Raw genomic sequence first — 12152 nt, 5'->3', positions numbered from 1 at the left:
GAGAGTGGTGTATTGAAGTCTCCCACTATTATTGTATTACTACTGATGTATTTTTGAAATTCTTTCAGTAAGTGCTTGACATATTTAGATGGTCCCTCATTGGGTGCATAGATGTTAAGGATTGTTAAGTCTTCTTGGCTGATTGATCCTCTAATCATTATGTAATGTCCTTGCCTATCTTTTATTACTTTATTTAATTTAAAATATATCGTGTCTGAGATGAGAATGGCTGTTCCTGCCCTTTTTTGTGGTCCGTTAGCCTGTATGACAGTTTTCCATCCTTTCACTTTAAGTCTGTGTTTATATTGTTGTGACAGATGGGATTCTTGCCACCAGCATATGGTTGGATTATGTTTTCTGATCCATCCCCCAAATCTGTGCCTTTTGATGGGTGAGTTTAAGCCATTGACATTTATTGATATTATGGTTTTAATGTATTGTAGTGCCATTGTTAAAAAAAAATATTTTTTTGTTTGCTCTGATATATTGCCAGTTTTGTAGTGATGTTCTTGTTTATAAGAGGTCTTTTAGATCATCTTTCAGTGCCGGTTTGGTGATGGTTGCCTCCTTTAACTGTTGTTTGTCTAAGAAGGTTTTGATCCCTCAATCTAGTTTGAATGAAAGTCTATCAGGATATATTATCCTTGGTTGAAACCCTTTTTCATTCAGGGCTCGATAGATATCTTGCCATTCTCTTCTGGCTTTTAGAGTTTGAGTGGAGAAGTCTGCAGATAATCTTATGGGTTTTCCCTTGTATGTGACTTTTTGTTTCTCTCTTGCAGCCTTAGGATCCTTTCTTTATCCTTACTTCTTCTCATTGTGACTATGATGTGTCTTGGTGTCTTCAGGTCTGGGTTGATTCTGTTTGGTACTCTCTGGGCCTGTTGAATCTTGATGTGCTTTCTGTTATTCAGGTCTGGGAAGTTTTCTTCTATTATTTCCTCTAGAATGTTTGCTTCCCCTTCCTCTCTTTCTTCCTCTGGCAGGACTATTACGTGAATGTTACTTCTTTTGAGATCATCCCATATGTCTCTGTTGTTGTTTTCAGTGTCTGTTGTTAAAATTTTTGGACGGCTCTTGCCGGGCGGGTTAGCTTCACGGGCGGGTAACAGAGACGCGGAGACAACGGCAGGGCAGTGCAGCTGTATTTCTTTATTCAGGAACAACGATTCATAAACTAAGACAAACTAATCACCAAACAGAACTCTGCTGTCTCTTTGCGGCGGCGCAAACACTCTCTCTCTTACTCTGGAACTCAGGAACTCTCCAACTCTGGCACTCTAGAACTCTTAGCTTCACAGGCGGGTAACAGAGACGCGGAGACAACGGCTGGGCAGTGCAGCTGTATTTCTTTATTCAGGAACAACGATTCATAAACTAAGACAAACTAATCACCAAACAGAACTCTGCTGTCTCTTTGTGGCGGCACAAGCACTCTCTCTCTTACTCTCGAACTCAGGAACCCTCTCCCTTACTCTGGAACTCAGGAACTCTGGAACTCTCGTACTGGGGAACCCTCTGAAACTCTTCCACTGTGGAACTCTCTCTTACTCTGTCACTCTCAAACTCTCGAACTCAGGAACTCAGGAACCCTCCCTCGGGGTTCCTTGGGGCGGGGCCAAGCAGGCCCGTGAAATTAATTGGACTGATCCAATTCTCTTGGCGGGGGAGGGCTAGAACAAACCAATGTAAAGCATACGACAAGTGTCTCTCAATCTCTTTTTAAGCTCTTTCACCTCTTTCTTCGTTTTCTCTAACTCATCCTCTGACTAATTCTGTTTTCTGCTTCTGTTAGTCTGCTTTCCCTTGCCTCAGCTTCTTTCTTCATTACAGCTATTTCAGCTTTCAGTTCTCTAATTGCTTCAAGATAATCAGTATATTCCTTGGGGGTCTCAACTATTGTTTCCCTAATACTGCCATTCCTTTCCTCCAATGTTGTTTTCATTTCTGTGATTAATAAATTTATTATTGCTTGCATACTTTTCTTATCTATGGTTACTTCTGGCTGATTTGTAGTTTCTTCTGCACTCTTGTCTTCATTCATTGGAGTAGCAGTTTTATTTGTTCTTGATCTACCCATTTTTTTGACTTATGTGTTTCTTTTTTTTTTTTTTTTATGCTCTGTTGTTCCTCAGCTGTTGTGTCTTGAGTACAAGCAACACTGTACTAAATACCTTTATGAAAATTGCACTTACCAACCTCAGGAATTACAGTAGCAACTGTAGCAAGTATTGAAGCGGTTTAATCACTACCAGTTAGCCAAACAATTTCTCCAGTCCGTGAAAAAATAGTAACCAAATCCCAGTGAAGAAGAAAGAGAGAAGAAAGAAGGGATAGCAAGAATAGACAGTTATGCAAATCTACTATCCACTGTATATTCTAGGGGTATCAAGAGGGGAAAGGGAACTAGAGCAGATATACACACATAGAGAGTCCACTCTGAGTCAGATTTCTTCCCCAAAATAATTCACAAATTCAGAAAGACAAAGAAGAAGGAAGGAAGAAGTGTATGACAAGATAGAAAAAGAAAAAAGAGACAAGTGAGAGAAAAGGGAAAAGATAAGAAAAAGAGCTGTAATTAAAGAGCAGTGAAAGGAAAGGTTTTTTTTATTACTTTATTTTTAGTTTAATTTAATTTTTTTTAATTAGCTAGGAGGAGGAGGGAGGGGAGAGCCTGTAGATAAGATGCCCACTACCCTAGCAATGATGCCCACTACCCTAGCAATGAAAGATACCCTAAGAGTTAATTCTGATAAACCTAAAGGGGGATAAGATATATGTCTTTATATAATATTAATAATAAAATAGAGCAGGGTTAAAAAAAAAGCCCTGTGCCAGATTACCTCAAACCTCGTGATCAGAGGCAGCTGATTGTTAAGAATGAGAAAAAAAAAAGCCTCAGGACTAGACAAGGATAGCTGAAATAGACATTTATGCAAATCTACTATCCACTGTATATTCTAGGGGTGGCTAAAGGAGGAAGGGAAGTTGAGCAGAGACACTCGCAGTGAGAGTCCACACTGATTCAGAATTCTTCCCCAAAATAATTCCCAAATGTTTATCAGTGAATTCAAAAAAGCACACTGTTTGGTGGTGTGGGGGATGGGGCCTGTGGCTTTGGAAGCTGTAGGATTAAGGGAGAAAGGATGACAAGAATGAGAACAGGAAAAAAAAAGAAAGAGAGAGAGAAAAAAGAAAAAGATAAGAAAAGAATAGTCATAAAAGAGCGGTGAAAGGAAAGAGTTATTTATTTATTTATTTATTTATTTTTAAGTATTTAATTAGCTATGCAGGGTGAGGTGGGGGGGTTGGCAACTTAGAAATAAAATAGGCCAGAGGTTTCAGAAGGGTATAGACTTAGAATGAATGATACTCCCTGGTGGGACAGGAATTTGGAAAAGACAGAAGCTCAGCAGGGGAGCCTGCTAGGAGCTGGTCCCCAGGGACTGGTTATGGAGTGGGGGAAGGGGAGGAGGTGTGCTTTATAATTAAATGGAAAAAAAATTTTCCCCCTTTTTTTCTACTCTAATTTTTAACCCAAATTAAGGTATAGTCACCTCCTCCTTGGTGTCACCGCTAGGACCCCTTATTGACTGGCCTACTAAAGGCAGAAAATCCTATCGTTCCCAGAAGTTGTGGTCAGAGCTCAAGCCACTATCAGCTTCTCAGTCTGCCATCTTCCAGGAACCTCCTATAAATAAGTATTTAAAAAATAAAATTACATATAAATGGAAAATTCAACAGAGTAATTGCTACGAATGAAGCTTTGTTGGCAGGTAGATCTTAAAGGACTAAAGACTTCAAAACTTAAAGTGACAATCTTGTTCTTTGGCAGATAAATCAAAATTATCTTTCTCTTATTTATTTTTTTGATCTATAGACATGGTTTTAGATGATATTAGAAAAAGGAAGTGAACAGCAATTTTAGGTATATTGTCATGCTGGTAAAAGTAACTGTAGAGGAGAGAATTTTCATGATATCAAAGGTATTTAGACACAGATTAATCTAATAGTAAGTCTGATGAATGAATTGAAAGAAGTGAATTGAATTGAAAGGAATGAGCGGAGTGCATTCAGGTTTTGAGTGTTTGAAGTTACTACCAGTATAAAGAGGGTATGGGCCCTCTTTAAGAATACATATTTAAGGGAGTTGGGCTGTAGCGCAGCGGGCTATGCGCAGGTGGCGCAAAGCACAAGGACCGGCATAAGGATCCCGGTTTGAACCCCGGCTCCCCACCTGCAGGGGAGTCGCTTCACAGGCGGTGAAGCAGGTCTGCAGGTGTCTATCTTTCTCTCCTCCTCTCTGTCTTCCCCTCCCTCTTTCCATTTCTCTCTGTCCTATCCAACAACGACAACAACAATAATAACTACAACAATAAAATAACAAGGGCAACAAAAGGGTATAAATAAATAAAATAAATAAATAAATAAAATAAAATAGAATACATATTTAAGAAAACAATATTACTGGGGCTTCTCCCAAGAGCTTTTGAATAGGTCCATACCAGGAAAAGGACTTGAAAGTTAAACTTCTTTACCTTCATAATAAGCTCTTTCTTGGGTGATAGCTAAATCCAATCACACTGTCACTCCCATATATCCAGTCAAACAAGTTAGAAATCCAGAAATCATTTGAGAGTCGTCATCTTTCTTCATCTCATCTTTAGTTACCAGATTGTGCCCTTTTTGCTTTAATTTCCTAACTATTTCTCAAATTCATTTTTAAGTATTTTTAGAATAAAGTTTTGTTGACTTCCCAAGGGTTAACAATATTACATGTCTTAGACAACATGTCATTATGTTACATACTTCATCATGCTTTTCATTTCATCATGCAAACACATGGTGCGAGTCATCAACATTTCTTACTTCACTGCAGTCTCCTAAGTAGTTCCCTATTTCTAAGCCCATTTGCCTCCTAAAATGTTTACCAGCACCGAACTATTAGGAGTATTTAGTCAATGTAAGAAGTGCACTTACAATTTCTCACTTGTGCTGAGTACCCTTCAATAAAACTTCACCAGAAAAAAAATCCCAAATCACCTTGTCATCCCTCCCCTGCAAAGACCCCATGACTTTTTCTTTCTTTTTTTTTTTTTCAGAGCACATTTAGCTGTGGCTTATGGTGGTAAGGGGAATGAACCTGGAACTTTAGAGCCTCAGGCATGAGAATCTGTTTGCATAACTACTATGATATCTACCCCAACCACCATTGACCTCACCCTTTTGTGCTCTCCATGCTCACCTCTCAACTTTTTTTTTTATTTCTTTATTGGGGAATTAATGTTTTACATTCAACAGTAAATACAATAGCTTGTACATGTATAACATTCCCCAGTTTCCCATATAACAATACAACCCCCACTAGGTCCTCTATCATCCTTCATGGACCTGTATTCTCCCACCCACCCACCCACCCACCCCAGAGTCTTTTACTTTGGTGCGATATGCCAATTCCATTTCAGGTTCTACTTGTGTTTTCTTTTCTGATCTTGTTTTTCAACTTCTGCCTGAGAGTGAGATCATCCCATATTCATCCTTCTGTTTCTGACTTATTTCACTTAACATGAATTTTTCAAGGTCCATCCAAGATCAGCTGAAAACGGTAAAGTCACCATTTTTTACAGCTGAGTAGTATTCCATTGTGTATATAGACCACAACTTGCTCAGCCACTCATCTGTTGTTGGACACCTGGGTTGCTTCCAGGTTTTGGCTATTACAAATTGTGCTGCCAAGAACATATGTGTACACAGATCTTTTTGGATGGGTGTGTTGGGTTCCTTAGGATATATCCCCAGGAGAGGAATTGCAGGGTCATAGGGTAGGTCCATTTCTAGCCTTCTGAGAGTTCTCCAGACTGTTCTCCACAGAGGTTGGACCCATTGATATTCCCACCAGCAGTGTAGGAGGGTTCCTTTGACCCCACACCCTCTCCAGCATTTGCTCCTGTGACCTTTTCTGATGTATGACATTCTCACAGGAGTGAAGTGGTATCTCATTGTTGTCTTGATTTGCATTTCTCTGACAATCAGAGACTTGGAGCATTTTTTCATGTGTTTCTCGGCCTTTTGGATCTCTTCCGTGGTGAATATTCTGTCCAAGTCCTCCCCCCATTTTTGGATGGGGTTATTTGTTGTCTTGTTGTTGAGTTTGGCAAGCTCTTTATATATGTTGGTAATAAACTCTTATCTGATGTATGGCATGTAAAGATCTTCTCCCATTCTGTGAGGGGTCTCTTGGTTTGGGTAGTGGTTTCTTTTGCTGTACAGAAGCTTTTTAATTTGATGTAGTCCCATACGTTTATACTTGCCTTAGTCTTCTTTGTAATTGGACTCGTTTCATTGAAGATGTCTTTAAAATTTATGTGGAAAAGAGTTCTGCCAATATTTTCCTCTAAGTATCTGATGGTTTCTGGTGTAACATCCAAGTCCTTGATCCACTTGGAATTAACTTTTGTATTTGGTGAAATACAGTGGTTCAGTTTCATTCTTCTGCATGTTTCAACCCATTGTTTCCAACATCATTTGTTGCAGAGACTCTGCTTTCCCCATTTAATAGTGGGCCCCTTTGTCAAAGATTAGATGTCCATAGGTGTGGAACCTCACTTCTGGGCTCTCAATTCTATTCTACTGGTCAATGTGTCTATTCATGTTCCAGTACCAAGCAGTTTTGATAACAATGGCCCTATAATACAGTTTGAAATCTGGGAGTGTTATGCCTCCGGTTCTGTTCTTTTTTCTCAAGATTGTTTTGGCAATTCTAGGTCTTTTCTGGTTCCAGAATCTCTCAACTTTTCACAGCATCAACACCTTATTGCCTGTGTGTTTTCTTGAAAATACCTCAAATCTTTTTGCATGCAAGTTTTGGTGCAAAGTGTTCTGCTTAGCTTGAAATCTCCACCATTTTTCTTCTTCTCTGCTTTCTTTTGGCTCCCTTCTCCTGGAGGCTTTCATTAATACCACCTTTATGCTACCATATGGCCCTCTTCTGTAGTCCCATGTGAAGAATTCCATCAAGGTACTCAGTATATTTTGTTTAAAGGGCTTCTTTAGTTCTGCCTGTCCAACTTTTCTCAAGACTGTGATCTCACAATCTCCCATGTCAGATTATTTTGTCACTAGCACTTAGTGAAAGGTATGTACTTATCAGGTATTTTTGAATGAACAAGGAAATAAATAGCTATCTAAATCATCCTTTATAAGAGAGTATAGAGAGATAAGAGAGCAGGAAATTTAGTTTGGACTACTCAAAAATAACTGTTTGTGTCATCTTCTTTCTACTTAGCACCAAGTTTCTAAAGCAAATGTATATTACTTTATAAATGAGAAAGAAACAGGTTTACTAGGGTACATGCTAAACTATTATAACAAAAAAGACACCAGAATAATGCTTAGCAAATTAAGTAAAGAGATAAAAGGCAATTACAGGATGGTTTCACTCATATGTGGAATCTAGAAAACTGAACTTGGAGACAACAAAAACCAGAAGCAAATGTTTCTAAAATTTTGTAAAAACTAAATATGGTGGTCATCTTTGGGAAGTGGAAGGGAAGAGTAGAAATACAGAACTTTGGTGGTGGAACTATACACTATGATCTTAAAATCCTTTTGACCCACTATTAATTATAAACTTAAATTTTTCTTAAAAGACACCAGAATGGAAGCCTGACCTCCATTTGTATTAGAAGAAATCAAGCTGGAGCTGTGAAGCCCCTGAAACAATGAGAGGGAGAAAGAGAGAAGAAAGATGAGGAAAATTTTGAGCTAATTTTGGTATATGGTGTTAAGTGGTATTTTTGTTTCATTTTCTACATGTGTCCAATTTTGCCAGCACCATTTGTTAAAGAGACCTTTTTTTCCCTTTTGGGCAGATTTGGCCCCTTGCACCCTTAGGTGCAAGTACATGTGTATTTATCCAGTTTTTAATAGTGAACACTTGAAAGAGGGTAGAAGATAGATAGCAATGAGACAGAGGCATGTCCAGTGACACTGACTACACTTTTGTTACCTAGTAACTGCAAGGATATTGATAAATAATAAATCATGGAATGCAGAAATGGGAAATAAGTGATAAAGCACATCCCACCTGGAAGACATATAAGTACTGAGTAGGATTTTTCATTACATAAGGGATAGTATTTTTAGCCAATTTGATTGTCTACCAGCCCCCCCCACCCCCATCCTTCCCTTCTCAATCCAGTCTGACCCACTATTTGCTTTTCATTTTCTTTTGCATATAATCACCTTACAGTTTTTATGTAAGTTCAAAAAAACCATTTCTAATCTCTGCCAGGCAGTAGAGGGTACAGGTTAAACGTATGGACTCTTAAATGAAAAGGCCTGAGGTAGATTCTCAATCTTCTAGTAATTTAATGAACACCCAGGCCTCAGTTTTCTCATCTGCAAATAGAGATGAAAATATCTATTTTGCACTGAGAATTAGAAAGGACGACCTTGTAAAGTTCTTTACGTAATACCAGTACCAAGTGATCGCCAATAAAGGTTACTTATTTGTATGTGATAGTAGGAGCAGTTGGTGTTGGTTCAAATCCTGACTTAGACTGCTATCCAAAGTTGGGGGGGGGGGGTGCAGGGGGAACTAATGAAAGAACATTAAATACCAGGATGGGTTACACATCCCTTCTGGAACAAATTTTTACTATAGAGAACTAGAATAAACCAGGGACCAGAAGGAGAACAGTCAGTTTTTAACAGCAGTCAGCCTTGCTAGGGCCTCTGGTGTTGACCCTCATAAGAATAGCAAGTGCTGAGTCATCTTGTCCCTAAGGGAGCACAGGGACTGAAAGCCTCCATGACAGGCCTCAGAGGAGGAACATTCCAGAGTCTACTAATCCACTCTGATCTCCTGACCCAGTTGCAGCTGACCTCTCTTTGTCTCAGTCCTATTGATGTTCTTTCTCATCCACTGATCCAACTGGTTATTTTCCTTTACTGGTGACAAGCCTTCTGACCTCGGTTCTTGAGTCATAGCCAAAGAGGCAGGTGCTTTTACTGACACCTGAGAATTTCCACCTGTGGATAAGGGGATACCCTGAGTAGAAAAAGGAGCTACTTTTCTTCATGGGAATATTGCTCGTTTTTTTTCCTTTTCAAAAAAGGTCTATGAAAGGGAGGAAGAAGTAAATCAAAGACCAGCGTGTAGTGTGAATTGATGAAAGTGAAGTTAAGGGGGGAAAAGTAGATGTGTTTTCCAGAGGACAGATGGCATACAACTACTTTATTAATTTTCTGATCTTTCCTGTACAAGGGTGCTGTGAGATGTATAAAGGTGACTTGTGCTCTGTTCTCAGTCATAACTTCTTTCCACAAAAAATATCCATTTTAGTAGTTAATAGACCCCTGCTCTACACCATAGTGCTGTGAGATAAATGACTTGTTCTGATTTTCAAGCTGCAGAGTTCTGTGACAGACTGAAAATGCATTGAGTTATAGAGCTGGTTTACACTCTGTAGTAAAGGAGCCCCACAGGAAATACATTGCACTACCTTTACTTACTGGAGAACCTATATTGGCAAACATGCTTATTCTCTGAAGTCAAGTATACCACTGCCAGCTCCACCCTAGGCCCCCACTTCCTACTTTCTTTGGTTGTGACATGCAGAGTGGTTACAAATTTCAGGCAGGAGGACTGAGTCGTCATAGATACCTCTTCTGGTAACCTTGACTACAGTTCCTGCAAGTGACAGGAGGTGGGAGTGGCTGGCAGACTCAAAGAGCAACAACCACTGACTCTGCCATTTCCTGCCCTCTTGAGTATAAATCTCTGATCAATCCCTCACCCTTCAAGAGATGCAAGCAGAGCTATTCCATTGGGGGTGGAGGGACATGCACAATTTGGCTATAACATCTTTCTTACATCACACCAAGAGTGGCTATACTATGAGTGAGTGTTCATGCCAAGCTGTTCTATGCATGAGCCTGTAAAAGAGTCGTTCTAGAGGGGACCTTCCCAGCAGAGAGAGGGTACTGCTTTTGGCAGGAGATATGCACCCTACTTTGCTGACTCTGGTTCACAGAAAGCACTCTGCTGAGCCATCCCCACATTGCAAGATTGTCCTTTGGCCAGCACTGTAAACATCTTGTTATATGTTCATTGGGTCCTGAAAGTTCTGACTCCAATATTTGTGCTAAAGATCAAGTTCTCATTTATATTCTGTATTCATATGTATGTGTAGATTGATTGTTTAAGGCCCTGAATCTGTGTGCTTGAGTTAATTTTCTGGTTATTAATAAAATGAACTGACCCCTCTTCTTAGTTTTTTTTTTTTTTGAGGAGATTAATGCTTTACAGTGGATTCTTTGACATATCATACAATTTCATTATGTACCAGGCCCCCAATGTTTTCTCCTTCACTTCCTTCACCCTCTGTCCCTAGAGTCCATTGCTTTGGTGCAATATACCATGCCCAATCCATGTTTCACTTTATGGTCTCCTTCCTTGTTCCCTACTTTACTAAGTCCCGCTAATAAGTGAAATCATTTGGTATTTATCTTTCTCTTTTTGGCTCATCTCACTCAACATGATGTCCTCAAGTTTCATCCAAGAGGAAGCAAAGGAGACAACTTCTTTTATTTTTAATTTTTTATATATATTTATTTTCTCTTTTGTTGCCCTTATTTTTTATTATTGTTGTAGTTATTGTTGCTCTTGTTGATGTCGTTACTGTTAGATAAGAAAGAGAGAAATGGAGAGAGGAGGGGAAGACAGAGAGGAGGAGAGAAAGATAGACACCTGTAGACCTGCTTCACCGCCTGTGAAGTGACTCTCCTGCAGGTGGGGAGCTGGGGGCTTGAACCGGGATCCTTGCACCAGTCCTTGCACTTTGCGCCACGTGCGCTTAACCCACTGCACAACTGCTGGACTCCTGACAACTTCATTTTTAACAGCTGAGTTGTATTCCATCATATATATATACATTGCACAATTTTTTAAGCTATTCATCTGATGTTGAACACTTGAGCTGCTTCCAGGTTCTGGTGATTACAAATTGTGCTACTGCAAATATAGTACTACACAGAAAAATATGGAACACCATGAGTTTGCATGTTATCTTTGTTTAGGGGCCTTGCTAATCTTCTCTGTACCGTTCCAATTTTTAGTATATGTGCTGCTGTAGCAAACACTCTTCTTAGGCTTTTCAAAAGATTTACTTATTTCATAAAAGATCAAATTGAGTATTAAATCTGAGGCCTCAAGCATGTGAGTCTTGAATTCTAAAAGCTGGGTTATTTTCCCAGATGCTAGCTTGGGTTTATTATGACAGATTTAAAAAATATTTTTATTTATTATTGGATAGAGATAGAGAGAAATTGAGGGGGAGATAGGGAGAGAGACAGAGATACCTATAACCCTGCTTCACCACTTGTGAAGCTTGCCCTCTGTGGGTGGGGACCAGGGGCTCTAACCCAGGTCCTTACACACTGTAATGTGCTCTCCTAACCAGGTATGCCACTGCCTGGACCCCTAGCTTAGTTTATATTGTGAGCTGTGATTAAGAAACAAAACAGATTAATGGAAGAAGAACTGAGAATTTTTTTGACAGCTGAAGATTTAACAAATTTTTATTTTTTTCTGATTGCAAAACTACTATTATATAGTTATTTTGCAAAATACAAAATAACCAGGAACATTTAAATTACCAAGATAAAAAGCACAATAGTCTCACTACCCCATGGAAATGAATACATCCATACGTTTTTACATATTTCCTTCCAACCTTTTCCTTAGAATTTTTAGTCATAAGCGTATTTTTATGGTTGGCTCCCTTCAGCAGAAAACTGGTACTTTGCTAGGGGCATTCATTATTTGCTACAACTTGGAATGATGTTGCAAAATTATGAGAACTGAGTCCCAGAAAAGTGAGACATTCTTCTTAGTAACAGTGAAATTTCAGATCTACGTTTCACTTCCAGGGGGAAACCCTTAAGGGGAAAACCCTTAAGAGGTAGACCTCCATCAGGAGCCTTTCAACGGATTTTATGGAGAGAATGAAATGTCAAAAGAATGATGTAGAAAGCTGATGCTGAGCAGGAAAGATAGCATGATGGTTACACAAGGAGACTTTAGTGCCTAATCTCCGAGGGACTGAGTTCAATTCCCACCATAAGTCAGAGCTGAGTAATGTTCTGGG

At 39.3% G+C, this 12152-nt stretch overlaps 1 non-coding gene across 1 annotated transcript; it reads right to left on the bottom strand.

Annotated features, from left to right (window-relative positions):
- Nucleotides 1–11039: 11039 nt before the first annotated feature.
- On the bottom strand, nt 11040–11145 carry LOC132540039 (U6 spliceosomal RNA). The gene has a single exon (XR_009551319.1). It is a non-coding gene; the product is annotated as a U6 spliceosomal RNA (small nuclear RNA).
- Nucleotides 11146–12152: the final 1007 nt, after the last annotated feature.

This window comes from Erinaceus europaeus, chromosome 8, assembly GCF_950295315.1.
Source record: "Erinaceus europaeus chromosome 8, mEriEur2.1, whole genome shotgun sequence".
NCBI classification, from domain to species: domain Eukaryota; kingdom Metazoa; phylum Chordata; class Mammalia; order Eulipotyphla; family Erinaceidae; genus Erinaceus; species Erinaceus europaeus.
Note: the sequence above shows the minus strand (reverse complement) of the source record. Positions and strands in the feature narration are given on the sequence as shown.